A 6,448-nucleotide genomic window follows, 5' to 3' on the forward strand; every position below is an offset into this window, starting at 1 on the left:
GCAGCAATGAAGGAATGAAAACCCAAAATCCCTGTAAATGTTCATTAAAACTAGTAAAATTTAATAACAATAAAAAAAGCCAAGGCAAAGGCAAGAGATGCTGAAGTAAAGGTACTGAATAGAAGAATCCAAAGAGCAGCTTGAGAAGACAAAGCAAAGTATTATAGTGAAATATGTGAAGAGCTCGAGTCAGAGAATAAAAACGTAAGAACTCAGTTGGCATTTCTCAGGCTGAAAGACCTGAAAAGCAAATACAAGCCTCGAGTGGCAGTCCTGGGAGATGGTGTGGGAAAAACAGAGGGGGGAAATAATCCAGGAAATATCAAAAGATGGAAGGGATACACAGAATCACTGTACAAAAAAAATTGGTAATAAAACAATTGACACTGGAAAATTTCAGGACATACCATATGAACAAGAGCTATGGTAACAAGGGAAGATGTTCAAACTGCATTGGAGACACTGGTAAAAAATAAGGCCTCAGGAAGAGATGGGATACTGATTGATATGGTTCAGCTAAAAGGTGCAAACCTGGACATGATCAACAGCCTGTTCCAGGAAATTTGGAGGACCGACTAACTGGATTACCTAAGAAGGTTAATCCAACAAAATGTGTAAATTAATTTTTTTAAATAAGTTCTGATGTAAGTGGTAAATTAATAATTTCAAACTCTGATGAGAGCAAAGAAAGAAAGATGAAGAGTGCAATGAGTGAGTCACAGACTACAGTTGGACTTAGGGTCCCAGAGAAGGTTTCCCTGAAGGGGCACCAGGCTGAGACCTGAAGTATGGAAAAGAGTTAACCATGTGTGGAGCAGCACAGAGCTTGGCAAGTTGGAGGGAGTGAAAGAGGCTCTTTGGCTCCCAATGTGGAAATTGTTGAACAAGATCATTAATATCACATGCAAGCAAAATATTACTGAAGATCGTGCAAAAATTGAAACAGTACCTTGACAGAGAACTGTCAAATGTTCACCTGAGTTTAGAAGAGGACGTTGGCACCAGGGATATCATTGCTGATGTCAGATGGATACTGGCTGAAAGCAGGAAACACCGATCTGCATACACACACATACACTTGTTTATATTTGTTTATGTTTACACACACACACACAAATATTAATTTCTTTCTACCACATGCCCACCAAAGACTCTCTTTTACAACATATTTTCAAATACAATGTTCCTGGCAACCTTTAATTAATCTGATCCTTACAAATACATAGTTCCATTTGTTGTTAGATGCCATCAAGTCAACTATAACTCATAGTGACCCTATGAACAACAGTTATGAACCTTGCCTATTCTGCATCATTCTTATAATCTCTGTTATAGTCAAGTCCATTGTGGCAGTCACTGTGTCAATTCATCTTGTTGAGAGTCTTCTTCTCTTTCTCTGATCATGTCTTTCCCATCATGATGTCTCCATCATGATGTTTCTCTTTTCCAGCATGATGTGTCCAAGGACAGTTACTGTTGAGGAAATAAACTCAGTAGTAATGATCATAATCAAGGTCACCAGCTAGTCATTAGTAGAGATAGAATCTTTTAACTCTGGTCTTAATTTATAAGGTATACTAGTGACTTGCTATATAAGACTCTTATTGTTCCACATATTCTGATATAATTTTAAGAATCTTTCATAATATTTTGCTCAGGTATCTGGGTTTTATTTCAGTGTGATCACATCCTCTGATGAATGTGTCTAGGGTGGCTTCTTTATTTTGCTAGTTGCTTTGATTTTCTTTGTGGTAGTCTACATAATACATTTTCCCTCATTTCCAACAAGCAATGAGAACTTTATAAATTTTCTTTGCAATTTCACATATCTGAGAATATTAATGGAAATAATCTTAAAAGGAAATAATCAAATATTACTACTTTTGGATAAAATGGAAAAAAACAGTGCTGTTAAGTGATAGAGATGAAGAAAGGAAAGAAAAAAATTACTAGATTATAAAACTATAGGTCAAACATAAAGTTCTTCAGATAAGAGAGGTATTATAAAAATAAGAACCACTAACATTAATAGAGAGATTACTTTATACTGATGACAGCAATCTAGTTGTGTGTGTGTATGTGCGAGAGAGAGAGAGAGAGAGAGAGAGAAGAGAGAATAAAGATCTTCAGAGGTTAGGGTGATTTATCTAATATGAGAAGGTAAATAGATCTAATTTAACAATGCTACATCAAAACTCTAACAACATAGAGAGATATCTGTTGGCCTAGTGGATAGAAAGTTATGCTATTAAGTCAAACATGGGTGATTTTAATCTGCAACCCTCAGGCCTAGTTTTAATTGTTTTTGGTCAGACATTCTTCTAAGAGGGATAGTGCTGGTCTGTCCATTTGCTGTACAGAGGTAACTCATGGTTGCTGTAATGCTAAATACCATGATACTGATGTGTCAAATGTAATAATGGTTACCAATGGTGGACAGTGTTTGCTGAAGCTCCTCAATTAAAACAAGCTTGGAAGCAGGAATGATATCTACTTCCGAAAGAGCTTGCCTTCAGAAATTCTATGAACTTGGAGAAATGATGACAGTTATACAAGTGTGCAGGTTTTTCACTCCTAGGGTCACCATGAGTCATTTATGACTCGATGGCACTTAACAACAACAACAACAGTGACACAGTTGTCTTGGAAGAAGCACAGCCAGGGTCTCCATAGAGGCAAGGATGGTGGAACTGCATCTCGAATGGTTTGGCCATGTTATTAAGAAGAATCAGTCCTTGGAAAAGAACATCAAGTTTCAAGAAGTAGATGGTCAGTGAAGAAGACTCTCCATGTGATGAATTGGCACAGAGACTGCAACAATGGCCTAATCACAGTGGACATTTGTGAGGATAGTGCAGGGTCAGGCATGGTTTCGATCTGTTACACACAAGATTGCTATGTTAGAATGACCTCCAGGGAATCCTACAACAGCAGTGGCACAGTGGACTAAGCACTGCCTGCTAACTGAAAGGTCATAAATTCGATTTCACCAGCCACTCTGTCAAAGAAGTTGGTGACAATCTGCTCCCATAAATGTTGAGAGCCTATGATGACTCCATCCTACAGGGACACTGTGAGTTGGAATTTACTCAAGAGCAGTGGGAAAGTATATTATCTTATGGTATCTTTTAGTTCCGTTTGTCTTCTTGACTAAATGTGTTCTTTTGATTTAGAACTCAATTCAAACCCACTGCTGTAGATTTGGAACTGATTCATAGTGAAGAGCATGCTGTGAAGAGCATGGGAGGAGACTCTCTGTCTTTCTCCCTCCAGAGTGCTGGTGGATTTGAACAACCAGAGAGGCTTGGCCTTTGGGTTTTAGGACAACTTCCTATAGAGTAGGCTCCAAGATCTACATTGACCTAACCAAGATACAAGTTATACCTCTATATCAATTTCTAATTATAACAATAAGATCAATGAAGCTCAATTTTTTGCATAAGCAAATAAATGTTTTCTGACAAAGGGGTTGTCTGTCAGTATTCTCCATCTTTTCTATTCATTTCTGTTCTAAAATCAAAGTAACACATTAACCAGAAATTCTGTCACTGGAGTAATAGTAAATATGGTCTGTCTTTGTAGTTCTTTCTGTTTTCTTCTATATGTATTAGCTATCAACACAACAAATAACAAATGTTGACAAAAGTCAGTTGTGTCTCGCTGCTATGAACACAGAGATTGAATGCAAGATCACCATGACTATTTTCTAATGTTTTCATTTCATTAAATGGATTGGAAAACAAAACCAAACAAATAAACACAAGCTCATCTAACTATCATCTCTGCAGATGTCGTTTCTTAGTAATGTGCTATTATAATTCATGTCAGGTAAACAGTCTTGCAGATGAAGTCAGAATTATTCAGGCAAGTTTCTTCGTACCACCCTGTAAAGCTGTTTCCCTCACATGGGAAACTTCCACAAAGACTACTTGTTTACAGAGACCATGTGCCTCGGGATCCTCTTTTGTGTTTCTCTCTCCTTGGTACCAAGCATATGTTTTTAATGTTAACACTCCCTCATCTATAGAGACCATCTGCTTATTAAAAAGTGTTCTCCTTCCTTCTAAGGCAGCTTTTTGCATGGAGATGCCTTTCTGCCAGTTCTACAGATTTAGAGAAAAGGGAAGAGGCTGTAATATCAATTTTAAATGACAAGGTGTGGGGACCAGAGTGGCCTTAGCAGAAGGAGTAGAAGGTGTCTGTGTGAATCCAAGAGTGGCATCTTCACTCTCAAAGGCCAAAAGCTGTGTTTTTCCTTTTCATATTTAAAACATAAACAAAAATCCTCCAGTTATCAAGTCAACCCTAACTCACAGGGACCTGAGTTCTGCCCATCTACCCTATGTCAACACCACCTCACCTGATGAACTCAGTTATTTCATTTTCCATCTTTTAAACTGTACTTAATCTCAGAAATAACATGTTGCTATTGAGTTGATGCCCATGTGTGGTGACCTCCATGCCATTCTCTTGGTTGTATTCTTTATGGAAGCAGACCTCCAGACCTTTCTTCTGGGGTGTCCCTGAGTAGGGTTGAACTGTCAGCCTTTGGGTTAGTAGTTTATCACAATCATTTGTGCCACTCAGAGATCTAATCTTGGGAATACAGATACTGTTATAACAGCATTGTAAGATTACCTAAAAACATTACACTAGCCTTTATAACAGTAGGAATTGGCCTGGCCAATGAAGGTTGCGGACAGAAAGAATTACATGTACAAAGACTTAGTAGTAAGAACAGGTGTCTACAGTAGTACAATTTTCTCACTATCTTGACAGCTTAACATATAAAAGAGAATCAAGGAATAAATGAAAGAAACGTCTTATTGTTAGGTGCCATCCAGTTGAGTATGACTCATAACAACCCTATGAACAACAGATCTGAATCCACTCTTAACTTACTCTGTGCCATCTCATCATTTCTCAAATACTTGAGCTCATTGCTACAGACTCTATGCTACTCTATCTTGTAAAATATCTTCTTTTGGTTTGCCTGTCCTCCAGCTTCCCAAGTATGGTGTTCTTTTCCAACGAATACCCTCTCTTAACACATATCCAAAGTATATGAGATGAGACTTTGTCATCTTTGTCTCCAAGGAACATTTTGGCTGTCCTTTCTCCAAAACATATCTGTTTTTGGTAGTTCATAGACTATTCAGAACTCTACTCCAACACCATAGTTTAAAGTCATCAATTTTATTATCCTTATTCATTGTCCAACTTTCAGACACATGACAAATGATGAAAAGACCATAACTTGAGTCAGGCACACCAAAGTTTTCAAACTGACATCATTACTCCCAAGTAATTTGGAGAGGTCTCTGACCACAGATTTTCCCCTAATCAAGAAACTTCCTGATCTCATGACTGTTGGGACCAAGGGTATTGCTTGTGGCACCAAGTAATATGAACTCATTGACAATCTTGAAGGCATGTGGTTTGCATCTGTGAGATGCTTTGCTGTAGAAAGATGGGAAAACCCTTCCCATATGATTAACTGCCTCTGAACACCCGCCAAGGGGTCAGCTATGGGTCAGTTCCAACTTGATGGCACACAACTATCCCGTCTACTATGATGTTGCCTATTGGTCCAGTGGCAAGAATATTTGTTTTATTGATGTTGAGATGAAATCCATATTGAATGCAGTAGTCCTTGACCTTCTGCAGCAAGTGTTTCAAGTTCTCCTCACTCTCAGAAAGTAAGGTTACAAACTTATCTGCATAATGCAGGCTGTTGAATCTTCCTCCAATCATAATGCCACATTCTTCTTCATAGAATAATTTGCTCAACATATAATTCAGAGAATTATAATAACTTCTCAAATTATTTACTCAACATACAGATTGAGTAGGTATGGAGAAAGGAAAAAACCATGAAAGGGAACTAGTTGTTGTTAGGTGCCGTTGAGTCAAGTATGACTCATAGCAATGCTATGAACAGCAGATCTGAACCCTGTCCTATCCAGTGCCATCTTCACACTTCCTGACACACTAGAGCCCATTGTGGCACTTTCTGTGTCAATCCACCTGGTTGAGGGTCCTCCTTTTCTTCACCAACCTTCCACCCTTCCCAGCATCATGCCCTTCTCCAAAGAATAGCCCCTCCTAGCAACATGGCCAAAGTATGTGAGGTGAAGGGTCATCATTCTTGCCTCCAAAGAGTGCTCTAGTTGTACCTTTTCCAGGACATATTTATTTGTACTTTTGGCAGTCCATGGGACATTCAGTGCTCTTCTCCAATGCCATAACTCAAAGGCATCAATTTTTCTTCTGTCTTCTTTTTTTTTTTTATTTTAACAGAGGTTTTGGATTTCCATTCATTCATTGCCACAATTTTCTCCCTTCCCACCCCTCTCCACCAGCTCGTTTCCCCCTCCGAAGAGAGAAAAAAAAGAAAAAAGAAAAAAAATTCCTTCATTAGTATACAATTCCCATGTCCCTTCCCCCC

Source organism: Elephantulus edwardii, unplaced genomic scaffold, assembly GCF_000299155.1.
Source record: "Elephantulus edwardii isolate Elephantulus edwardi_28Jun2011 unplaced genomic scaffold, EleEdw1.0 scaffold00026, whole genome shotgun sequence".
NCBI lineage: Eukaryota > Metazoa > Chordata > Mammalia > Macroscelidea > Macroscelididae > Elephantulus > Elephantulus edwardii.